Source organism: Pleurodeles waltl, chromosome 2_2 (assembly GCF_031143425.1).
Source record: "Pleurodeles waltl isolate 20211129_DDA chromosome 2_2, aPleWal1.hap1.20221129, whole genome shotgun sequence".
In the NCBI taxonomy this organism is placed as follows: domain Eukaryota; kingdom Metazoa; phylum Chordata; class Amphibia; order Caudata; family Salamandridae; genus Pleurodeles; species Pleurodeles waltl.
The window spans coordinates 1043222803-1043249984 of NC_090439.1; positions in this window are offsets into that span (position 1 = coordinate 1043222803).

The window sequence follows — 27182 nt, forward strand, 5'->3', positions numbered from 1 at the left end:
TTGAACCCTTTGTGTGAATTTTAAATGGAGAATGGACTATGGGGATATCACAGGGTCTTTGTTAGAAGTATCCTTATCTGGACCTCCTGTTTCCAGAGAATGGGAATGGACAAAGAAGGTTAATATAATATAATGCTGGCCAAGAAAGAGCAATCTTATATCGATGAAAAGGATTTCAGTTGTAACTTGGTTTATTCAACCGTTCAGTGAACGATTTTTTCGGGTACCAGCAATGAATGAACAATGAAAAATGCAGGTAAAGCCCACTGTTATCCTAACATGATGCTCTAGCGGTAATGTACTCCAGTGAAATAGGCGTCATGCCAAATGAAGACCATCAAATGCTATTTTAGGCCTTACATTTGGTCTAGCCTGAAGATATGGAGCAGTTAGGCTATAGATTGCTTTATCTGCCCTACTCTGCTTTTGGAAATATGTGAATGAATCACTAATAAATAAGTGCTTATCACACAATATTTTATGGGATCATACAAAAGAGCATTTAAAAAAAACGAATAAATAAGCATTACACAGAGAATGACATGGCTATCGTTCCTTTTGAAGTAAATGACAGATATACGATATATGTGCCTCCTACAAAACGTGTGTTAATGTGTTATTAATTTAAGATCATACAAACATTAAGAAACATTTTCGGCACATAGGGCGTTAACGGGGTGCGTTCTTTCAATCACGTGCTTGGAGAAAAATCAATATTCAAGCGAAAATGCATGTTTTCAATTATTCAAGCTAAGGATTCTAGTTTCAAATACATTATATACAAGTAATTGTTTTTCCTGCGATTGAAAACGTACAAAAGAAAAAATAAAATTAAACTCCGAGCTCCCTTTGTCGGCATGTCACAGTTGTCCATTGAGCGACTTGAATAGCAGCAGCGCACGTGCGCAGCCTATTTGGGATTCAGGAGCTGGGGCCTTCTGGTGATAACAACGGTTAGTGATAAAGTCGCTGCGGCCGAGTGCAATGTTCGAGATTACTCTTACAGGAAGAGACATACTCAGACAATTGAATCATCAGTGATCCGACGTCGCCTGACTCTCAATTATGTCAGCCCTTTCCAATCCCGACATTCACTTTCATATTTGTTTGCGCTGCGAATATATATATTTTTTAAAAGTCATTTTTTTGGTGCATTTCTGTAAATATTATGTTTGACTTGAGGAGAGTAATTAAAGTTGATGTGTCTGACATTTTAAAAGAAATCGCCTCGGTTGCCACCGCGTAATGCCCAAACCATGGGTAAAAAGTTGCAAGAGATAAGAATTCTATTAACATTTAACCCTGTCTCTATGCTTTCAGAAATATCTTTTGTGACTCAGGGCTATGTTCTGCGATTTTATCCACAGATGTGCAGCCGTCTTAAGCTACAGTGCTTAAATTAATAGCTTAAACTAATTATCGAACTAATGTTATACAGAGCGAAATGTGTGTATGCATGGTTCATAGCCAAAATCGCAAACCATTCCTAAAATATATGTAAACAGTAAGGGCCATATTTATACTTTTTGACGCAAAACTGCGCTAACGCAGTTTAGCGTCAAAAAGTTTTACGCCGGCTAACGCCATTCTGAAGCGCCATGCGGGCGCCGTATTTATTGAATGGCGTTAGCCGGCGCTAGCAGACCGGCGCTGCCTGGTGTGCGTGGAAAAAAAACACGTACACCAGGCAGCGCCGGCGTTGGGGAAAATGGCGTTAGGGCGTCTTAAAATGGTGCAAGTCAGGTTGACGCCAAAAAATCGCCTCCACCCGATTTGCGCCATTTTTAACGACGCCCAGACGCCATTTACATGACTCCTGTCTTAGTAAAGACAGGAGTCATGCCCCCTTGCCCAATGGCCATGCCCAGGGGACTTATGTCCCCTGGGCATGGTCATTGGGCATTGAGGCATGTAGGGGGGCACAACTCAGGCCCCCCTATGCCAAAAACAAATATAAAAAAAAAAAAAAAATTATACTTACCTGAACTTACCTGAATGTCCCTGGGATGGGTCCCTCCATCCTTGGGTGTCCTCCTGGGGTGGGCAAGGGTGGCAGGGGGGGTCCCTGGGGGCATGGGAGGGCAGCTGTGGGCTCATTTTGAGCCCACAGGTCCCTTAACGCCTGCCCTGACCCAGGCGTTAAAAAGAGGCGCAAATGCAGGGTTTTTTGCCCCGCCCACTCCCGGGCGTGATTTTTGCCCGGGAGTATAAATACGACGCATTTGCGTCGCAGTCATTTTTTTAGACGGGAACGCCTATCTTGCATCTCATTAACGCAAGGAAGGCGTTCACGCAAAAAAATGACGCTCATTCCTCATACTTTGGCGCTAGACGCGTCTAACGCCAAAGTATAAATATGGCGTTAGTTTTGCGCCGAAATTGCGTCGAAAAAAACTACGCAAATTCGGCGCAAACAGAGTATAAATATGCCCCTAAGGGGCATATTTATACTTTTTGGTGCAAAACTGCGCTACCGCAGTTTTGCGTCAAAAAGTTTACAGACGGTTTGCGTCATTCCAAAGCGCCAGCCAAGCGCCAAATCTATGGAATGCCGCAAGCCAGCGCTAAGCTTGGGCTAGCGTGAAAAAAAGGATGCTAGCTAGGTGGGAGTGGCGGTAGAGGAGATGGAGGGTGAGTGTCAAAAAATGACGCTAGGCTGGTTAGAGGCAAATAAAATTGTGCTAACCAGCCTAGCGTCATTTCCTAAAGCACAACCATCCATAACACATTGCTTTTGTCTTCTGAAAGACAGGAGTCATGTCCACCACCCCAAAGGTCAGCCCAGGGGACCAGTGTCCGTTAGGCATTGCCATTGCACCCAGTGCCATGCAGGGGGCGCCATGTCAAGACCTCCAATGGCACTTAAATTCCTTTTTAAAAATACTCACCTATACTTACCCTACTTACCTGGGATGGGGTCCCCCATCCTCTGGTGTCCCTCTGGTGTGTTTGGGCATTTAGCCATGGAAATGGGTCCACAGGTCCACTTACATCTGGTCTGTCCCAGGCGTTAAATAATGGTGCTAAGCTTAGTGCCATTATTTTGGTCTGCCTCTCACCCGTGCATCATTTTAGCATGGGGGACATATATGGCACTATGGGGATACAGTCATTTTCAGGGTGGGAGTGCCTACCTTGCATCTTATTGATGCAAGGTGGGTTCACGCATCCAAGAAGTGTCGCAAACTCCAATATTTTGACGTTCGACGTGACTAGAGTCAAAATATGAATATGGAGTTAACTTTGTGCTGCATTTGCGTAAAAAATTACGCTAATGTGGTGCAAGGTGGCGCCAGGGGCTTATAAATATGTTCATATGGGGCAGATTTATGAGAAGTGGTGCTGCACATAGTGCAGCGCCACCTTTCTTGCACCCCTTAGCGCCACTCCTAACACCATTATGGTAGCACCGTATTAAAAATACAGCGTACCATGGCAGTAGTTAGGGTGACTAGCGTCATCATTTTTTATGCTAGTCTGGCGCTTTGCAGGATTGACGTAAAAAATGATGACGCTAATCCTGCAAAGCACCCAGAGGCCCACTGTATTCAATGGAGCCTCTGTTTAACACCTGCACTTAGCCAGGCAAAATTTATGGAAAGGGGGCTTTCTCCCGTAAGGGGGGACAAAAAAATGGCGCAAGGAAATCAAAGAGATTTCTTTGCATCATTTTGTATGGCACTTTGAATGCCGGCTCTGAGCAAGCGTTAAAAGAGGCCCTCCATTATTTATAATAGGCCCCTATGGACTCTACAGGAGTAGCGCCAATAATTTGGTGATATTTCTACAGAGTACATCAATAGCGTCATGAAAAATGATGCTATCGCCCCCTACCTTGCCCCATGGTGCACCATATTTCAAATAGGGTGCACAAATGGTGGTGGTGGGGGAAGGCGTTAACTGCCGCACGGAAAGTGGCGCTGCAATCGGTGCAGCTCTACTTTCCATAAATCTGCCCTTTAAATGGCAAAGACGAAGTTTCCATGCTTACTAAGAAATGTGTCCACTCAAGAAAGTTATCACTGCATCAAAGCAAAAAATAAACAAATAAATAAAAATAAAAAATACCACGAAATTCACAAACAACTCTATTGTGAAAGCAGACGTTGTAGCAGTCACCTGTGAAATCCGTATTGTGTCAATGCACTCCTAAAACACTCATTACCAATGGGCTAAGAAGGAAAGATTAAGAATATACATGAGAATCATGTGCCAAAAAATCCTTTTTTACAAACACAGAGAGCAAACATGCACACAAATAAGCATTGTCAGCACAGTAGAGAACTAATCAAAGGGGAAGTGCATAGTTAACAAGCGCATGCCAAAGCACCAGTCTATGCACACTAGGCTATGGATGGCCTGCACCTGGGGACACCAAAGTAAATATAATAAAGCACAAGAGTCATCATCAACGGCCCCGTCACTCCTCCTTCAACATGCAAAGCTGCAAGCTATGGTGCATGGAATCTGTAATTCATACATCATATTTAATGCACTTCAGGGTGCACTTCTGTGGTGCCTGCTGTCAATTTAAAAGCCAGCCCTATCTTGCAAACTCCTTTTAACTTAAATGTATATGCAAATTCAACTTTAGAATCAAAGGTATTTCCTAATCCTCACACTACCTGGGTTTACAAATAAGTCATCCCTGTGGTCTCCCCTAAGTGCCCCACGGGCAGAGTGCCTTGTAATTATAAGCATGGACATTATAAGATATGTTTTATATGCCCTGATGAGGGGAAACCTGCCAATTTTGTTTTTTCCCAATTGAAGTGCATGGCTCCATAGGCTAACACTGGAAAACAATATCAATGTATAACTATTGCCAGGAAAGAGCGAAAATGCCCTTGGACTTAAAATGACAGTTAGAATAAATGCGACACCTACTTGTCATTGTTAGATTGGTTATACCTATTACAGAAAAGAAGTTTCAGAACATTATTTTCTGTGAAGCAGAGTCCAGCTCTCCAGAAGCCCTTCTCTGATTAACCAGCCTCTGCTAGGCTGAGCCAAGCTGCCTTAATGAGCTGTAAAGTTGCTTGCATTAAGACAATGGGACATTTGGTGGGTGGAGATCAGCAAACTGCAGAGCAAAAGGCAGGAAGAGGACTTGGTAGCCAAATTGATCTTCAAAGGGGGAATGACAGGACACATACTCACCCCCACTTCCTGCCTCCCAGCCAGAAGGGAGCCCCAGTAATTAGTTCAGCAGATGGGCTGGAGGGGGAATGTTAAGGGAAATAAGCCACACCAGTGGGATGGCTTAGCCCAGTCTTAACCACAAGCAGAGACGTCCTCCATTTTGGATTTTGAAAGAATAGTGCTTCCTGGGATTGATTTATGTCACACTTTGCGGGAGGTGATCAACCCAGAGGGTGGCACCCTGCACCCCATTGGTCAGGGGTACCCCCTTGCTTGCCAGCCTATGAACACTGAATAAATACGGGAGAGTTGCCCAGCAACTTGGAACACTAACTGGAACTACAAGAAGAAGGACTGACGTGTTGGAATGCTGGCCTGCACCCCCAAAGGATTGCGCTCTGTATGACTGCAGCTGCTGCACTCTGAGGAACTACAACTTTATGGACTTTGCCTGGCTTCCAGAAGTGAAGGAGTGGACTCCCTGAAAGCAACAGGTTAAAAGAGCTTCACCTGCAACATCCCCATGAAGACGGACCCAGCTGACCACCTTTAACTGGACTTTTGAGGAGACGTAATGAAGCATTCCCAGATTTACAAGCATCTGTAAACCTGGGAATATGTCAAACCTATACGCCTCAGCAGGGCAGACCTAAAGAGAAGTAGTATCTATATTCTGCAGCACACAGAGAAATAGGAAAAAGCCTCAATTGATTGTTTTTGTGGAGGAAGGTGTCCCTTCCTGCACAAAAACAATCCTGCCAACATTGCAGACACCCTTGCACCATGGTTCCTGCATTGGAGCTAGGCAGCAAATTGTGCACCAGCACTGGCTGAAAGGACAGGAATTCACCATGTATAGTAAATATGGTTCATTCCTATTCTTTAGTGTTGGCGTAGAGCAGCAAAGCAAAAAGTCTTGCGGCACTGCCCTATACTAATTCAATGTAAATATGCCTCAAAGAGTCTTAAAGGAAATATTAACTTAAGTATCATCTTTTACAACATAAAGAAGATCTGGGTCTCCTCAATGACTGGTTTATGCACACATGAACACAGCGATCTGCACCACACTGCAACCATTGATGACTCACTTTTAACCTGTGCAGCGGACATACCAGGAAGACATGGTTAATGACATCCAAGCATAACCCACAAACAGAATTAAAGATGTAAAACAAGACATACAGACTGATAAGGTACTGAAACAACCATTGGATGCTTAAGCTATGATTTGTGAACATGTTTATTAGAGAAGCAGAGCACCTTGGTACAAGGAGCTCTTGCCTCATGTTTCCAAACATGGTTTTCATCAGGTGACATCCTTGACTGGATGACCAAAGAAAAACACAGCAAGAACTGGACCACAGGAGGGTTGCACTAGCACAGGATATGAATCTTTGACAGATAAATAAAAAAGTATTGAAAACACACCCAAGATCATTTGCAGTGTGTGAGAAATTAGATAGTGGAGTGAAATCTCTGCTCAAGCAATAGCCACAATCCATGTCAGAAGGAACAACTAAAGTCACTAAACTAGCCCATGCTTGGCATCAAACAGTCAGGTTTAGCATAGAGGCAATGTGCAAAGTATTTATGCAGCACAGAAACAGTAATAAAGTGAAAGCACAACAGAAGAAAAATCCGACACCAATTTAGAAACTAGAGTAAGGTTAAATCAATTATTTTGACACACAAATTACACAAATCCAATCAGTAGAACAGGAGTTATCCATTTTTAAAGTTTAGACAGAAAACCACCACCTAAAGGATCAAAGCCCTAACTGTGGATGTCTAGTTGCAAGAGCATAGTACAAAGTTGAAAGTTATGGTCGACTGCAATGGAGTGCTGGTTGGATACAAGGAATGGATTGAGCCTGGAAGGCAATGTGAAGTTCAGCAGGGCAACTCTGCAGGCATTGTACGAGGAGGAGGCGTTGTTGTCAGCGAACCACTGGACAACGTTGCAAAGAATATTTATACATTCTGTCTTAGGGTCATAATTATGAGCCCCTTGCACTGCTATTCCATCACGTTTTGTGACAAAATAGCAGAGCAAACCTTTAGCTCATATCTGTGAGGCCACACAAAGTCATTTTGTGCGGCTTTGAATGCCCTTATATGGAGAAAGGCAAGGCAGAGCAAATCACTGCATCACCTTACTCTGCACAAGAGAGGCTTTCCATGGGCATTGTGGTGGGTTTTACAAGAGCTTGTAAACCTGGGGATGAGCCAAAACTGTATGCCTCCCCAGAGGAGGCAGAACAAGGAGAAATATGTCTTTTCTCCTCATTTCTTCCTCTTTCTATGTGTCCTCTATTCTGCAGCACACATAGAAAGATGAAACAATCTCCCAGGACTGTTTTTGAGCAGGAAGGCCATCCCTTCCTGAATTAAAACAATCCTGCCTACAACACAAACACCCTTGCACCATGGTACAAGGGTGACTGAGTTGGCACTAGGCTGCCTAAACAGTGCCAGCACAGTGGGAAAGGATAGGAATATGCAATATTGCTCAAATACGACACATCGCTGTCTTTTCCCTTTGATGCAGGACAGCACAGCGATGTGACTTGCTGCACGGCCCTGAGCAAAATGCCCATAAATATGGGCCTTAGTCTCTTAGAGAAGTCAACAATCTCCAACTGGATAAAGCTACAAGCTGTAGCTGACAAAGGCTACATGAGGCCGGATGCCTGTTCTGAGAACAGCAGCTGAACAGGATTTGCTGCTGTGGAGAAGAATGTGGAGGGAGCTGCCGCAAACTCAGGCCAACCGGGGGTTCAGCTTGCCAGGATCAATAAGGAGTTAGGTCCTAGTCTCCTCTTGGTTCTCAGAGGACTTTTTAACCAAACATTTTTAAGACCAAAGTTTTGGATTTTGGCACTCTGGACACCTTTACTACCTCTTCCAGGTGCCCAGGACTGGAACTGTACCACTTCGAGGGTCAGGACTCACTCAGGCTGGGTTCAGGTGGGGGTTCAGAGTTGGATCTTTTTCTCTCCCCAAGGCTCTCATCAGGTGCCAGTCAACTATCGTAGTCACTCTAGTAGTCCAGTGTTCAAGCAGTGGTACATAGCTCAAGCAGCCGGGCAGGACTCTGAGGGTTTAAGGCAGGCTTCATTCAGGAGAGCAGTCCTTCCAGGTGCAAAAAAGCAGTCTTCTGAAGTACACAGCAGTCCACAGTAGCAGGCAGGTTTCTGAGAACCACACATGTCCAAAAATGAACTGAAATGTGGGTTTGAGGGTCCTATTTTTATATCTGGTGCCCCCTTTAAGGCAGGAGAAGTTTCTACATATTCCCTTTGAGAAATGTCAGAAAATCCTGCCTCCCTATCCTGGCTGCAGGCACAATAGGCTAATGTGTAGTTGTTAGATTTGGCATCCTTGCCGTGGTCTCCCCTAACTTTTTGCCTCTGTTTCCCATGTTGTTGATATGTGCTGGACTCTGTTTTTTGCTGTTTTTGTTACCCAGTGCCTGTAAATCAAATGCTACTAGTGGGCCTGCAGCACTGGTTGTGCCACCCAAAATAGTAGCTCTGTAAACATGGCTCAGACCTGCCACTGCAGTGTCTGTGTGTGCAGTTTTAAACTGCCAATTTGAGTTGGCAAGTGCACCCACTTGCCAGGCCTAAACATTCCCTTTTCTTGCATGTAATACACCCCTAAGGTAGGCCCTAGGTAGCCCCATGGGCTGGGTGCAGTGTATGTATATGATAGGACATATACTAATGTGTTTTATAAGTCCAAACAGTGAAATACTGCTGAAGTTGGTTTTTACTGTTGCAAGACCTATCCCTCTCATAGGTTAACATAGGGGCTGCATTTAAATATGATTAAAGCGTAGATTCCCTTTGGGAGCGGATAGACATGTGGAGTTTGGGGTCTCTGAGCTCACAATTTAAAAATACATCTTTTAGTAAAGTTGATTTTAAGATTGTGTGTTTGAAAATGCCACTTTTAGAAAGTGAGCATTTTCTTGCTGAAACCATTCTGTGACTTTGCCTGTTTGTGGATTCCCTTTCTGGGTCAGCTTGACAGTTGGGCTGTTTGCACCTCACTCTAGACAGTGACACAAAGGGAGCTGGGTTGTAGCCTGCATACCCTGATGAGACATCTGTGCTAGGAGGGAGGGGAGGAGTGGTCACTCGCACCTGAAAGGGCTGTGCCTGCTCGCACACAATGCAGTCTCCAATCCCCTGGTGTGTGTCTGGGACATGGCCTGGGCAAGGCAGGATTTCACACACAAGAGAGACTTTCCTTTGAAGTAAGGCTACTTCTAAGGTCAAAATGGGTATAAGAAGGGCACCCAAAACCACAGAATTTAGATCACTTCTGGAAATCAAGAGGAACCTCTGCCTGGAGAAGAGCTGAAGAGCTGAGGAGAAGTGCTGCCCTGCATGTGACTGTGCTTTATAGAGCTATGTTGTAGTTGCTGCTTCTGCCTGGTGAAAGGGGACAAAGACTGGACTTTGTTGTGCATTCCTGCTTGTGCAGAAATCTCCAAGGGCTTGTCCTGAGCTTGCCTCCTGTTGTTGAAGTCCCAGGGCCATCAAAGATGTGCCTGCCAGCACCTGGACTCCTGCCCTGCCAAGTGGTGCCCTATCCAATTCTTGGGTCCACGCACAGACCACCATGAGGGGAAATTTCCAATGCAACCTCTGAGAGCAGCTGAAGAAACGAAGTGCCGCCGGCTCCGTGACCAAAATCAGCACTTGCAGCGCTGCAACTGGTAGACACTCGCGGCTGGAGAAGTAACGTGCCGCATCGCTGATGGAGGCTAGTAATGTCGCAATCAACACAGCGCGGTTTTGCTATCACAGTGCGGCAGGATTTTCGACTCAAACCTTGCTGAGCGTGGAAAAACGACGCAAAACCTGCCCGGACCCGAGTGCTGCCCAGATCGATGCATCGCTCCCCTGCAGGGAGGAAAACCGACGCACGCTGATCCAACCAGAGAAGGAGAAACGATGCACAATCTCGTTTGAGGGTGAGAAATCAATGCACTGCGTACCTTTCTCAGGGCACACTCGCCCGTGCGTCTTATTTTGGCGCTACCCAGGTACTTTTCACCGCTAACAGTGTTTTACCTATTAACAAAAGGATTTAAGACTCTTTTGTTTTTAAAATTAATAACTTGACTTCTGTATTTTGGATTGTTGTCGTTTTGGTCATGTTTTGTTTAGATAAATATTTACGTCATTTTGTAGTGTTTTCATCAAGTTACTGTGTGTGTTGTTACAAATACTTTATACCTAGAACTCTGAAGTTAATCCTGACTGCTCGTGCCAAGCTACCAAGGGGGTGAGCAGGGGTTAGCTCAGGGTGATTCTACTTAACCCTGACTAGAGTGATGGTCCTTAATTCGACAGGGGGTAACCTGACTGCCAACCAAAGACCCCATTTCTAACAGTAGTTCTTTGTGTGAAGCCAGGGCACAGCCTATTGACTTGCAGGCAGGGCTGTGCCCAGCTCCTGCCCCTCCCCCCCATCCTGTCAGTGATGGCCCATCCCGGCATGCCTAATCCCTCTAATGTTTAGTTGTCAGGGAGGAATAGACAAAGACCAACTGCCAACTACACCCAGTCATGTGACCCAGGAACAGGCTGTAGGCACCAAACAATCCGAGTAGGAAAATGGCAACTTTCTAAAAGTGGCATTTTCAAACTTGTGACTGAAAATCCAACTTTCCTCATTTTAAGATTGAGGCAAGTTTACAATGTGTGCTTGGTTCCTGATCACACTTTTGTTTGAGAGCAGATTGAAAATAGTTGGGTGTATGGACAGGAATGTAATTTACTTTGATCATTGAGACCATTTGATTATTCTATTTGGGTTAGCCTATACAAGATGGCGGGCACGAGTATCAGTATACAAGTTGCGGTACATGGTGATTGAACAATGGAATCTGTAGTGACTGGTTTTAACACTGGGTTGAGTTTACAATGTGTGCTTGGATGTTGGTCATATTTCTGTTTCTGAGCAGACAGAGAATGGTTGGGTATATTAATGGGAATGCAATCTACTTTCATCGTTGTGCATGGGCTAATAATTACAATTTGCCGGGGAGTGACAAGGGCAAATACTCATGAAGGTGGAGCTCTCAGGCACTGATCTATGGGACTGTTGAGATTCATTTTAAATTCTGTCGAGTTCACAATGACCGCTTTTACGGCTGGCCACTTCCTTTGCAGGCAAGGTGCTTCAGAATATGGGAAGTAATGTACAAGGGTGATAGATTCTTTGGTAGAGAACAAAAAGCTTCACTTGTGAATGAGGAAACTATTGTGATTGGGTTCCCTGGAAGCATTTTTTTAAAAAGATGATTAAATATGCCAATAGAGATTTCTTGCTCAGACTAACCATTACTAGGTGGCAGCAAGTGATATGGGAAACAGTATTGAGGGTAGGGCTTTCAGACACTGACCTACAGTAATTGTTGAGATTCATTTTAGAGTTGATTGAGTTTACGATGACTGCTATTACTGCCGGCCACTTCCTATGCAGGTGAGGTGCTTCAGGGTACAGGAGGTAAGGTTCAGGGATGCTAGATTCTTTGATAGGGAACAAGTGGCTTGGCTTGTGAATGAGGGTACTACTAATACTGGGTTCCATGGCATGTTAAAAACATGCTTGATTAAATACACCAGTAGAGAACGTTTGCTCGTTTGTTGTCATGTTCATTGAATACTGGGGTGTATGAACTGAGCTTGATGTCATGCATTCTCTACAGACTGGATAGATGGGGAGGGAATATATGAAATGCATTTTGCAGTGTATATGCTTGGCTTTTGATATGTACACTGGATTATTTGAATGGATGATTTTGGTATGTGTTAGGAATGGGGTCTCTGGTTGGCAGTCAGTTTGCACTCTGTCCAAGCAGGGCTCCTCACTCTAGTCAGGGTAGGGAGATACACACATTGGATAACCCCTGCTCGCCCTATTGCTAGCTTGGAACAAGCAGTCAGGCTTATCTCAGAGGCAATGTGTAAAGTATTTGTACAAACACACAAAGTAACACAGTGAAAACACCACAACAGAACTCAACACTAGATTACAATAATAGCCAATATTTAACCAAATCCAACAAAACCAAAATAACAAAAATCCAACATTCGCAAGCAAAGATATTCATTTTTAAAGCAAAATGAGTTTTAATCCATAGAAATCAATGGATGCGCTGTTTTAGCACCAAGTTCCTGATATGCATCAAAAATAAAGCCTCATGGGCAGTGTGCATTGGAAAAGCAAGCAATGCATTGATTTCATACTTGTAAATGAGGCTTTGCCAAGATTCTTTATCTGCCTCAACCATTGAGTTGATTCTTTCCTCGCAGGGAAGAGATGCGTCTATTTCTGGACAAGCAGCCTCAGGTTGGTGTGGTGATGTCGCAGTTTTTGATGCCCCGGGAAGATGCGTGGGTAATCTGGATGCAGGGCAGTGATGAATCCGCGCTGCGCTGGCGATGCATCAGTTTTACTGTCAATGTGTCGATTTTTCAGCCAGGGTGCAGGAGCTGCGTAAATCTTTCTGCTGCTCGGCTCCAGTGCATCAATTTTCTCTTTGGGTTCACCAGCTTCTACTTTCTATGTCTCAGGGACTGGATGTGGCACCACTTGGCAGAGTAGGGGTCTCAGCAGGAGAGCTCAGGTGCTGGCAGATGAAGTCTTTGATGGCCCTGAGACTTACAGGGAGTAACCTCAGTCCAAGCCCTAGGAGAATCTTCACAAGCAGGATCCACAGCAAAGTCCGCTCTTTATCCTCTTTAAGGCAGAAGCAGCGACTGCAGGCCAACATAGCAAATCACACATCGCAAAGGGGCAGTACTCCTCCTCCAGCTCTTCAGCTCTTCTCTTTGGCAGAGGTTCCTCTTGATCCAGAAGTATTCTGAAAGTTTGGGGTTTTGGGTCCACTACTTATATGCATTTCTGCTTTGGAAGTAGGCAAACTTCAAAGGAAAGTTGCTGTTGTTCACAAGATCCTGCCTTACCCAGGACTGGCCCCAGACACAGACCAGGGGGTTGGAGACTGTATTGTGTGAGGACAGGCACAAACCTTTCAGGTGTAAGTGTCAGCTCCTCCCTCCCCACTCTAGCCCAAGAGACTCATCAGGATATGCAGGACACCCTTCTGCTTCCTTTGTGTCACTGTCTATAGGGAATTCACAAACAGCCCAACTGTCAGTCTGACCCAGACATGAATTCCACAGGTAGGAAGAGGCACAGAATGGTTAAAAAAGAAAATGCCCACTTTCTAAAAGTGTCATTTTCAAACAGACAATCTAAAAACAAATTCTACCAAAAGATGTATATCTAAATTGGGAGTTCAGAGACCCCAAACTCTAGGTCTCATCCTCCTCCCAAATGGAAACTGCACTTAAAAGATATTTAAGTGCTGTCCCCATGTTGACCTATGGGAGAGATAGGCCTTGCAATAGTGAAAAATGAATTTGGCAGTATTTTACTATCAGGACATGTAAAACATGCCAGTACATATCCTACCTTTTAAATACACTGCAACCTGCCCATGGGGCTACCTAGGGCCTACCTTCGGGGCAATTTATATGTAGTAAAAATGATGTTTTGGGCCTGGCAGTAGGAAACACTTGCCATGTGGAACTGGCAGTGCTAAACTGCACATACAGACACTGCAGTGGCAGGTCTGAGACATTTTTACAGGGCTACTTATCTGGGTGGAAAAATCAGTACTGCAGGCCCACTAGTAGCATGTGATATACAGGTCCTGGACACCTCTAGTGCACTTCTCTAGGGACTTACTAGTAAATCAAATATGTCAATCAGGGATAACCAATCATAGGCACAGGGTATACAGGGAACACTTGCATTTTAGTACTGGTCAGCATTGATAAAGTGCCCAGAGTACCAAAAAACAAAATCTAGCACACAGTCTAAATTACAGGGAGCAGAGGCAAAAAGACAGGGGAAACCACGCCAAGGATGCTGGGTCTAACAGTATGGAATCTACAGAGTAACAAGTGCATACCGTGTCTGGAATGTTTTTTTTTTTTTACTATTTTGCCGGTGATGTCCGGTGTTTGATAATCTTTCGGCCATCCACAGAATGTGTGGGACTGGTGCATATGATAGACTGTAGTCGTGTTGATATATGAATTGCACCCTGGATTATATTTATATGGATGATTTTCGTATGAAACATATGGAATAACAATGCATACTGTGTCAGGGATGCTCTTTCCGGGATACTTTACCAGTGATGTTGTCCGTGTTTGGTATTCTTTTGCCATCCACAGAATATGCAGGACCGGTGTGTATGATAGAATATAGTTGGAATTGGAACTTTACATTTAAAAATGAATCATACTTTGTGTTTATATAGCTGAATGAAATTGTACTTGTTTATTCTTAGGATGTGAATATAATGGAGTTATGGATTGATTGAAATCTATGAATGGAGGGGGATTTAAGAGAATTATGAAAATATGGGTGTGAGTAAATCAGGAATGATTCTGTATATTGCAATTTATGGGTACTCACTACTTCTGGGGGATTTCTAATTGGTGAATAGAACATATTTCCTTCTCCAGTGAAGTTTCTTATACATATAATAAGTTAAATGCTCTGACAATATGAGGGATTATCTTTACAATTCAGAAATCGGAAATCCATGTGTATAAAGAAAATATCAACATTTGACATTCATGTGTACAAACAAAGTGTGTTGGATACACATAAACATTATGATGATTATGTAATAATTATGAATTTAAAATATCTATTTTTCTAAGGTTACTTCAGTCCATTGTGGGATATGTTTGACTTATAGACCGGATGGTATTTTCTTGAGACCAGGTAACATCTATTAGGGTGTTATTATATATAATAGTCGTTTTGTTTGTAATTAGTCTGAGTGTATATGTATTCGTAGCCCATGTTGCAAGGACGAAATGCATTGGCTGGGTTGAGCATTTACTTGGGAAGATGCAAGAATGACGTTGAATAGAACATATACCCGCTTCCTTGAATCAGTGGATTGAATATGGAAGAACCATATATTTAGACTGTGGATATGTGTGTTTTAATACTGCTGTTATGAATTAAAGTGTGCTTTCAATGTTTAAATGCTCGACCTCTTTGCTATCTTTATGCTTGGATTAGAAGTGTTTCTTGGGCAGCAAGACCTCGGAGGTAGAAGCAAGATAATAGTGAATTTTAATGTACTTCACACTGATGTGGTGAGATATAGCTATTACTGTCTTTTTGTTGTTGTCTTTTTTTAAAGGAAAATGAACTAATCAGCTTTGTTTTTCACTTGCATTGGTGCTCGGGGCCTATCGTCCCAAAAGCACCTGTTTCGATAAGGGAAGTTTAGGTCAGACAGAATGTCTCCTTTCCAAGAATTTGTCCTCCCACTGGATTTCTCCTTGGGGAGTTCTGCAGGAGGGTGATCACCAAGCAAGTATGTACCCCTTTCTCCAAGGAGTTCATTTTTGGAGTGGAGCAGCCCCCCACCCCCGCCTATGGGCCAGTGCTTCTCTCCCAGACACAACAGCCTTTCTGAATTCTCCAATGGGCAGTAAGGGGTTCTTTATCCCCAATCTACCACTGGGAGGCAGAGAGCCCACTAGACACCATGGAAGTATTTAAAATTAAAACATATATAGGGTGGACATGTCACACCCAGATTTGAATAAATTCTAATGTTTGTTTAGGATCCCACAAAAATGCTCTTTGGTGTATCCTGTTATGAATCAAATTATCTCTTTACTTTCTGCACCATGTCTTTTACTATGGGACTTCCTCTCAAACAGCAATTCATCACTTCTCTCCACTTTCTTCATGGCAACATTTAATATTTTTTTGCTGTAGCCTCTAACTTTAAAGCATGATATTATAAATACATGTTCCCTCAAAATATCCTTTTGAGTTCTTCAGTCAGAATACAAACGTAATGGTTTTCCATAGGCTATACTATTTAAATGGGATCAGATGGTGAATTAGTTAGTGAAAGGAACTATTCCCAGAAGATTCTGTCTTGAACAGTAGTGTATGTCTGGTTTTTACATTATTGCTACTCTGACATACAGGTGAGGTGCATCCTGCATACTAACATATCTAATAAAAGACAGATTTAAATTGGTATCATTCAATTTCTTGATGAGCATATCAACTTCTTCTTCGGTCCCCCTCCTTACAAAGGATGTCTATATATCACAACCAAATTATATGCCAGCTGCAGTTCCTCCATACTAGCGGAGGAGCATCAACTCCCACACTGCTGCAGAAAGATAAAAAAATAAAATGGTAATAACATTATTTTGTTACCATTTTTTATTACCATTTTACTTTGTACTCTCTGCCAAACGGAGCATGGGGGCAGGGCCAGTGCATCATTGCTGCTGATTAGCAGCAGTGAGGAGTGGGCCCAAGTGCTCATGTAGGTTTGGTGTGCTGGCTTGCTACAGTCAATCCAACATGCGCAATTCAAACCTCTCAACCCGGCTTTCTAAGGCAGCTGGGTTGGAGAGCAGGCACAGGGCTACAGTGCCTTTTGGAGTGCTGGGCAAGCCTGGTCGGGCTTAACAGCATGAGAGCAGCGTCTGGATTGGAAAAGGTAGCTGGCTTTATGACACCACCTTGTGCTCGGAGGAGTCTGGAGCCCGGGACTAGAGAGCATTGAGGATGTGCTGCAGGATAAGGTAAGTGAAAGATTGTTTTTCTCTTTTTAATTGTTTATTGTAATCTGTTTTGTGTGATGTATGTAATGTATGTAATATAAATGCATGTAGCACCCCACCGGTTTGTAATGCCACCAACCACCACTGCTATATGGTGAACATTTCCTTAGTCATGAACTAATGTAAATGTGCTACCAATCTCACTGTTGAGACTCACTGTTCATCCTGAGGTAAACTGTTACGTTGCAAGCAATAACAAGAGTGTTTTTTTGTGTGCGGTTGTCAGTTTCCTAAACTTTCAGTAACAACAGACATGTCCAAATAAAAGGTATTTTGTCTTTTTAAAGTATTTCTTCTTTATCTCTGTCCTTACAGCAAGTGCATTGTGATTATTTTCCATAGAGCAAAGCGCACGTTGAACAATGTATTCATTAGTCATCTAGTTATGCTTTCTACTGGAAAAGTACTATCCAATGGTGGCTCGCAGGAGTGAAAAGGGGCAGGGTGGTGCAGTGTGTGGGAGATAAAAAGGAAAGTATAATAAAAACAATTTAAACTTACCTTTATTGCCACGCCGCGACGATCCTCAGTCCTCAACTGCAGACACAAGCTCCCAGCCTGCCCTGCATCCAATCCTAACACTGCTTTCATGCTGCTGGCAGCAAGAAAGCAGTGTTAGGTTTGGACTGAGCACCCAGCCAGGGCGCTTTGAGGCAGAGTGGAAGTCTCAGCCTGCTGTCTCCAACCCAGCAACCCGGTGCCTGTGTCGCCCAGTTGGATAGAGCCTAGTGTGCATGTGTGTTTTGCGCACATAGTTTATTATCATTTTCTTGTAAAGGTTTGGAGCTGCTGCTGCTGGTGGGGGGAGGGTGCAACACTCCTCCGCCATAGCGGAAGGGCCACTCATGGTACTATCCCACTTAATGTTCCCTCTTGCGGGTTAGCCGCTGTGATGTGCCAGATATGCAGACTTTTTTCTTTTCTGTTTTTTTACTTTTTTACAAATGCTTGATTTCTTCTTCTTCCCAGCATCGTTTCAAAATATTCAATGCAAGATGTCACCAGCAACCAGAATAAAGGTGCGGAGTAAACCTAGTCACAGACGACGTCCTTTCCTGCCATGTGATTTTGAGTTCCCCATGTAATTCCCAGAGTTCTTAATATTGCACGTCTTTTGAAAACCAGACTGCACTTCATCCTTGAAGACAATTAACACATTTAAAATAATTTTCCCCATCTCAGAAGGACTCAATGATGACACGTTTTTGATTATGGAATGTGCTCCACTGGCAAATTAGTTTTAAACAACTTGTGCGAGAATGAAATAAAGGTGCAAGTTCCTGTTTGGAGTTGCAGGAAAAGGCGCCATCTGCCTTCTGAGAATCAAGATGATATATGGAAGTGAGTGTTAATATTTTGGTTTGCAAAACTGACAGATACAGGTTTCAAAAATGTACAATGCATACATCTGTGATTTGTATTGTTGTGAATCGCAAATGTTTAAATGTTTCGCTTCTGTATCATCTCTGGAGATCCGCAGAGACTGTGCAACCTATGTCTTGCACATCAGATCTTCACTTAGAATAAATACATCCTAAAAAATGAAATGTACTGCTTGTGTGGGGAAAATGGCTGTAGTCCAGGAATATCGAGCATAGACTATCGAGTGGCCACAATATCGTGACCATAATATCTTAAAAGAAAACATTGAGTACGTGAGTACACCTATGTAAGTATAGATTTACTATTCTTAACCTTTCATCTACATACTGTGACACTATATATATATATATCTATATATATATATATATACACACACACATACATACATATATTTTATGTTGATGTTTATGCGAACGTAGGTACTTAGGTATTGATAATTACCTGTCAATATTTTGGGCCTCAATATATGGGTCAAGATGTTTTGACCACTCAATATTCTATACTCGATATTCGAGATCTGCATCTCAATATAGCAAAAGTAAAATCATCTAGAATATCATCAAATACATAATTATGAAAAAATATGGATTTGTGACATGTTAGTGTTCGACTACAATGTATTCAAACAAGCAAATGCCTGTGTTGATTCTGGTATGCCCCAGAGGAAGAAGCTTCTCTAATACGTGGTTTAGAATGGAGGGGGAGAGGATGGACTTTGGGCATAGAATGTATTTTGAGCTGCCAGTGTCAAACCAGGAAGCAGCAAACATGTCTATTATCTGATTGAAGCTACCACCTCTGCACATTGAGTTAAGAACTTATGGCTGAAAGCAGATGTGAGTGTTTTTTGACAATTTCAAATGTGTGTCTACCTCAGCCTTTCATCCTATTAAGGTTTGGCTTTCAGGGCAGAGATTTGCAGAAAAAAAGTTTATAGGACGATAACAAACAGAAAATAGTCTCCAGGTAGGAATTGAGAGGAAAGGGCAATAAGGTTCAGGCTCAATCTGGGTTTGAGCAAGATAAAATAAGAATTTGATCCATTAGTTGGGCATGGTATGTTATATTTTCAACATTGAGTTAACTCTATCATGGATGTCTCTTCGAGGTAGAAACCATCATCTTGTAATCTGATTGATGGCCATCACTTTTGCTCTCTGGGAAAAGAGGTCTTGTTAGGCAGGTCTTAGTATTCTTTTGTGAAAAGCATTAAAGTCATCATTGGTGGGCAGAGAGGTCATTTAATTCTAACCAGCTAGGGCCTTTAGGTGTGCCCGGTAGAGATCTCCGACCACCAGGAAAGTTTCATAGCCCAAAGTAACATTGTTAAACAACGTCTACCATAAGCTTCTATATTGCAGGCCATAGAAAATGCTTAGATTATAGTTAACAACACTTTCTCATGTTTTCAGACTTCCTTTAGCATTTACTATAGAATGACAATAAGCACATTTTTCCATTGATTTCTCATGGGGAAGTTCTGACATCTAACTTTAGTGAGATCCTATTTTTTTTCTCATTTTAACCTACTTTATTTGGATATTTTTGACCTGATTATGAGAGGGTAGGTGGTTTCTGACTCCTGTGCAAATTCCTGTTTGCACTTGGGTTGGAATAACGCGTTGGTTGTTATTTAAAGATTCCAGTAATCACTCGATGCGTTAAATATCTCACTCTTCATTACATTTTGCCAGGATAGACATGTTTGAACTTAACATAAAAAAAGTGTACAGTATTTACCATACCTTTCAGATTTTGGTGTGGTAGTCAACACAATATGACAGTTATTGCCAAAAAACTCATAATAGGTGTTAATTATTGCAATAACGAACGCTGTAGAATCATTACTTATGAAATGCACAAATAGCATCTTAATTCTGGTGAACTCGGAACCAGGGCCTTTATGTTATTTAGGCCTGAATTTATACTTTTTGATGCAAAACTGTAGGAACGCAGTTTTGCACCTAAAAGTATAGAGCCGGCTTGTGCCATTTTACAATGCCAGCTGGGCGCCGTATTAATAGAATGGTGCAAGCGGGTGCTAAACTTGGGCTTTAAAAAAAGATGCTAGCCAGGTGGAGGTGGCGGTAGGGAAGGAGGGGGTTGTGCGTCAAAAAAATGCCTCTAACCAGACTAGTGCCATTTCCTGGTGGACAACCACCAAAAATATGACTTCTTTCTTAGGAAAGACAGGAGTCATGCCCACCACCCCTATGGCCAGCACAGGGGACAAGTGTCCCCTGGGCATGCCATTGCACCCTGTGCCATGCATGAGGCCCCAAGGTAGGGTCCCAGATAGCAAAAAACAAATATTTAAAAATACTTACCAGGACTTACCTGGGATGGGGTTCCCCATCCTCCGGTGTCCCTCTAGTGGGGGTGGGGGTGTTCTTGAGCCTTGGGGAGGGCACCTGTGGACCCATTCCATGGTGTTTAACTATGGAAATGGGCCCACAGGTCCCCTAACTCCTAGTCTGATCCAGGCCTTAAATAATGGTGCTAAGCAAGCTTACCACCATTATATAGCCCCCTCCTTCCACCCGTGCGCCATTTTAGCGCAGGGGGATTAATATGGGGCTGTGGGGATAGCACTATTTTTTGGATGGGAACACCTACCTTGCATCTCATTGATGCAAGGTAGGTTCACTCATGCAAAAAATTGTGCAAACTCCTATATTTTGATGTTAGATGTGTTTAACGTCAAAATATAAATATGGAGTTAAGTTTGTGCCAAATTTGCGTAAACAAAATGAGGCAATTTTGGCACAAAAGGAGTATAGATATGGGCCTTAGTACTTAACTATTTTGCTATTCAACTAGTTGTTGCACACATGTTGAATGTGTTGCCTCCTGAGAATGGCTTGTTGCTTGAAACAAGCTACGAAATGCGAATCTGGGGCTCGTCACAGATGACAGTTTACCTTTGCATGTCAGAATAAAGGACATTTTTTAAATGTACTAATATTTTGTTGTTTTTTCTCCCCAGTCAATGGTTGCCTGTTTTAGGTAGGGGTTATAATGTGTGTAGTAGACTCTGTGGCTCTCTCTTGTTCTGATGAGCTGTATAAAGAATATATTTTGGTCTGGTCAGTGTCTGATTGCATTTCTATCTACAAAGCCTTTAAAGAAAGTGCAATATTTGTTTCATGGGTTTTACTTTTAGCTCAGTGCAATTATTGGGCTTAACAGATGTGAGGCCTACCAGGTGGTACAATATTCTGTATTCAATGTCTTATGGGCTTTGAGAAAGTATAAATTCAGGCCTAAATAACATAAAGGCCCTGGTTCCGAGTTCACCAGAATTAAGATGCTATTTGTGCATTTCATATATAATGATCCTGCAGCGTTCGTTATTGCAATTAATAACACCTATTATGAGTGTTTTGGCAATAACTGTCATATTGTGTAGATTGATCTATGGGCCACGTATATTCTTTACAAGGAAATCATCGGAAGATCCTACCAGTGATTGTCCCAAATTCATGATTTTCAATGGAAATTACAGGCCACTAGCGATCATTTTCTAAACCCTTGGATTCCATAATTAGTGGTGAAAAGTGGCTACATAGCCTCAAATTAAAATCAAAGAAAGGTCTAAGTCTACTATAGATAGCTGAGTGTGTATACCAGAAATGTGAGCCTCCTGGAGTCAGAATCACTGCTCATATCAGAAACACATTAAATCTTTGCTTCTAACACTTCTTTGAGTGTCCATCACCAAGGGAATTGTTTTCAAAGTTCCGACTAAATGATGGAAGTATTTTACCTGCACACAGGTTACGACTTTGTAATACATTTCTCAAAAATCATCTAAGCATCACCAAATACCTGCATAAAATTAAAAAAAATACCTGCGAACGGCATTGGTATGAAGTAGTGGTGGCGATATGGCTCCACTGTATGAATAAAGTAAAATGAATAAATACATGCACTGGAAATTGTGTTTGTTCAACTAGTTGTTGAGGATAGATTGAATGCGGCTCAAAAGTCTCTAGTCTTATGGGCAAGTGACCCACAAATGTAAGCAACATGTAAGGCACTTGCAGACTGGTTTAAAACGAAAACATGGGCTACATTTTCAAAAAGTTACTTTCCAGGAGTATCTTGTAAGAAGAAGCTATGCACCCAGGGAAAGCAAGCAACAGCGTTAAGAATGAGACATTTGCATCCAAATGTGGAAAATTGCATACAAATATAATCATTTCAAAAGGTTGACACCATCTTCTGGGTTTTAGACAGGAAGACGTCATCTCAGATTAAGAAATCACTTATGTGTAGTACATGGAAAACCAGTTTAGCCAATTTGAGAATTAGCTTTATTTTCTGCTTGTTTGAGCTTTGCTCAACGTCGTGAACTTTTAATAGGTTTGCTTATGAGGTAAGTAGGTTTTTTGCAATTTGTACTGCTCAATAGGTTCACAAACATCAGTGCCGGTTTCATAGCGGGTGTTGTGGGAAGTATTGAAAATAAATTGTGTCTTGTTTCAGGCAGTGTTTTTTAATGTCAGTAATGCAGTTTTCTATTTTCGGATGACAAAAAAAGAATCCATGAAATAATTCAATAGGGTTGGTAAAATAGTACATAACATAACAACGATGTGTGTGTGCGTGTGTGTGTGTGCATATTTGTTTGACAACTGATTTTCCTACTGAAACTATCAAAAGGAACAAATAGATTCAGGGATACTCATTTTAGCAACATCAGAGGGGTGATAGGTTAGATTTGATTTGAATCTGTGACCTGCAAGTCTCCCACAACACAGATACCTGCAGCAGGTTAATTATAATTGTACAGAGCTAGCCTAAGGTGTTTGAAAAGTGTGATCCAGAGGTAGCACTTGCATCTCTTCGGGTGGGTCTCAGTTGAACAGGCCACCTCAGTGAAATTGGAAGTTGTGTCTTCCAGGTAACACTGCTCTCTGCAGCTGGGATGTTGATCAACTCAGCTGTGTGTAAACAGGATTAGATACTTTCACCAGCATTTTAAACACAATGGGCCTTATTTACCAGGAAATGGCGCAGCTTGGTGCCACAAGCAATTTTGCTGTGTCGAGCTGCGTCTTTGCCAGTACGCAGGGATGGATTGTATTTATAAGAATGCGCCACATCCCTGTGTTCTCACGTGCACTAGCACTAAATCAGCTGCCTATCGCCAACACAAGCACCCTTGCGCCAAGGTGCAAGGGTGCCTGCATTGCAGGAGTGATTGTTTTTGTGCAGGAAAGGATACATTCATGCAAAAAACAATCATTAATAGGGATTTGCTACTTCTGTGTGTACTGCACAATGCAGCACACATTGAAAGAGCAAAAAACGAGGAGAAATAAAAGTATTTCTCCTTGTTGCACTACTCTAATGCCACCCTTGGGGTGGCATTAGGTTTTGATGCTGCCTCATGTTTACGATTTTGTGTAAATGTGGGGCAGGGTCAAAGACCAGTAGCAACACCCATTGCATGCCCCTTTGCCACAGAAAACTGCGTTAGAGAGGTCCACATTTAGAAGGTCGCGTTATGTCATAAAAAGTGGCCCAACGCCGCCTTGTAAATATGGTGTAGTGCACAGCGGTACCAGGGCATCGCAAAAAGTGATGCTCCTGTCACGCAAGGTGTTTGTAAATAACCCCCAAACGTTTTCAGCAGATACATGTCCCCCAACGTTGTTTGGCTTCAGTTTAGATGTTGGTGCACTCTCATACCTGTTCTTAAATATATGCTTTAGGAACTAAATTCATTGCTATAACGACACCATCACGATAATATGATAAGTATTTCTTCGTAACAAACACAGATCAAAATAAATATTGCCACGAAGAGGATAGGATAGTTTGTGAGAGTCTAAACATTCAATGAAGATGGATGATGAACGTGTAGATAGTTTGTAAGAAAAACCTAGTAAAGCAAATGCATATTTGCTGTTGGGTATTGTTGACCTTAAGATAGTGAGATGTAAGACTGAAAAACATAAATGTACAAGTTTTCATTCATCATCTCCAGTGACTGAACAAACACAGCTTGGCTTTTTGACTTTAAGTTGTGCATTTAATGTTCACATGAAGCCCCATATGTATTGCAGAACATGACAACCTTCTCCATTAGTGAATTGCAGAGAAACTGAAAAGCATTAAACGTGTTTTTTATGATGACCCAGCTTTGCCCCTCATCCAGGAGCTGATATGTTTGTGTTCTCTATCTCTAATGTAAATTTGTCTCAAAGGTCATTAGGACAGATGTCTCAATACATTACCTGCCATGGTGAACTGGAGTCATTTCTCCTAAAACGCTCATGTATCGTGCCTCAATAACCAATCACTTATTTATTGATAGCGATGTATGATCAATAATCCTTTAAATGAATACATATTGAACTTTGAAACCAACCCAACCAATAGTCTTTTTTTGATAATGTGCAAATTAAAAATTATTCCGAAGACATACTTGCTGTGATAAAGCAAAAGATGCTGCTTATTAAAAATTTGAATCTTACAATGGTTATCTGTTATAATGTTCCCTCTTATTTAGAGCTGCAATGTCAGGGTTGATATGTTCTGTTATGTTCGTATTTGAGAGGTGGCGTTTCATCTTCTGGCAGTTACTCCTGGACTGGCAGAGAGGGAGTTCATGTTCGTTTCTGTATCTTCAATAAACCATATTTCTTCATCAAAGATATCTTGGATTTGTTTGTCACAGCATATGTCTGGTAACAGTTCTGTGTTCCTTGGAGCCAGTGACTGTAGCATGGTTTACGAGAACCCTTTTGGAACAATCAATATCAACAGATTTCAGCTAAGTTACTGGGGTGTGAGCACTACGAATCACTTAGGTATCTATCAATCAATAAATCAATCAATCAATCAGAGTATTTGTAAAGTGTACTACTCACCCGTGAGGGTCTCAAGGCGCTGAGGGGAGAGGGGGCTGCTACTGCTCGAACAGCCATGTCTTGAGATGTCTCCTGCAGGTAAATAGGTCCTGTGTCTGACACAGGTGGGTGGGAGGAGTGTTCCACGTCTTGGCTGCGAGGTGGGAGAACGATCTGCCATCAGCGGTCCTTCTGTGGATGCATGGGATGGTGGCGAGGGCAAGGTCGGCGAAGCGAAGCTGTCGGCTCAGGGTGCAGAAAGAGAGCTGTTTGTTAAGGTATTCTGGTCCAGTGTTGTGCAGTGCCTTGTGAGCATGGGTGAGGAGTTTGAACGTGATTCTCATGTTGATGGGGAGTCAGTGTAGGTCTCTCAGGTGGGCTGTGATGTGGCAGTGGCGGGGGATGTCCAGGATGAGGCGTGCAAAGGCGTTCTGTGTGCGTTGCAGTCTTTTCTGGAGCTTGGCTGTGGTTCTTGCGTCGAGGGCATTGCCGTGGTCCAACTTGCTGCTTACAAGGTTTTGGGTGACCATCCTTCTGGTTTCAGTGGGGATCCATTTGTAGATCTTCTGAAGCATGCGGAGGGTGTTGAAGCAGGAGGAGGATATGGCGTTGACTTGCTTGGTCATTGATAGTGATGAGTCCAGGATGAATCCCAGGTTACGTGCGTGGTCAGTGGGTGTCGGTGCGATTCCCAGTGTGGTAGGCCACCAGGACTCATCCCATGCGGAGGAGGTGGAGCCGAAGATGAGGACCTCAGGCTTGTCGGGAATTCAGTTTCAGTTAGCTGTTCTTCATCCATTCGGCGATGGCCTTCATTTCTTCATGGAGGTTGGTCTTGGCGATGGCAGGGTCCAGGACAGTTCTAATAATTTTGCATGATACAGTAAAATACATGGTGCAGCATAATCACTAAAAAATCTCAATAGTGGTAGAGAACCAGCAACACTGTGTGCTTGACTGATTATACAAACATGCGTACAATGGGTGCTACAATTCATGTTCTTTTCTTCTATTCTCTGAACGTGTTCCTGCTGCTCTCATTGGAGGCCCACTCACTAGTTCCAGTACCACTAAGGAAGACTGGTAGGAGGTAGCTTCTAAGCTGTTCCACCAGAGAATGGAGATAATCATTTTGGCCTGTCATTGGATGGTGATATTGGAGGAAGAGAAGGAGGAAGCAGTGGTTCCTTCTTCTTTCAGGAGCAAGGGCAAGGCATCATTGTCCCAGCCACTACAGCTCTGTTGCATGCAGCAGCATTCACCACTCCTCTTTCAACCATGGAGATCCTCTCCAGCAATGCCCTCAAAGGCAATGAAGAGTTAGAGGCAGACCAGAAAAACATTACAAAAAGACTAATCAGGCCAGTCTGAAAGGTAACTGACAATTGTAAGCAATTTACATGTATAAATGTACTCTTATACCTTTGAGTAACCTTCCTACTTTTGGTTATTCACCATTTACAATGCACATTTACTCAAAAGTGTAGACTTACACCTGAAAGAGGAGTGTATCCAAATTTACAAATGCAGGTGAAACTACAAAACCCCACACCATAGAAAATAATGGAGGTAGATAATGTAGGTAGGGACTTAAAATAGCATCCCAGTTGGAAATAATACTGAATCAAAATAATGTATTTTTAGTTCCTAAAAATATGTGTAAATATACTTTCATGTTAAAAATGATCAGAATGGCCAGACAAAGGGCAGGGTTTTAGGGAGGACACTGCAGGGAGAGAGACATGAAAAGAGATGATGACCTGGATTAACTGTGGTACTGGACACAGAACACTCTTGTCTTACTAGTCTCACACAGTACTGAACACATGTTTCTCTATTCGTTACCTAGGGAGAAACCTTCGATGAATCAACCTTGTTGTTAGGCTCGATATGAAATAATCTATTTACTGCCACAAGTCTGTGGGTTGAGACTTGTTGACTTGCTTATCTTTGAAGTCTGATTTGTGGTACTCAGGACCTTGTCAAACTACACATCAGCTCTCACTCAGGAGTGTCATCAATGACAAGAGTTGATTTGTGGTGCTCGGGCCTTATCGGAGTTCACCTTAGTATACACTTA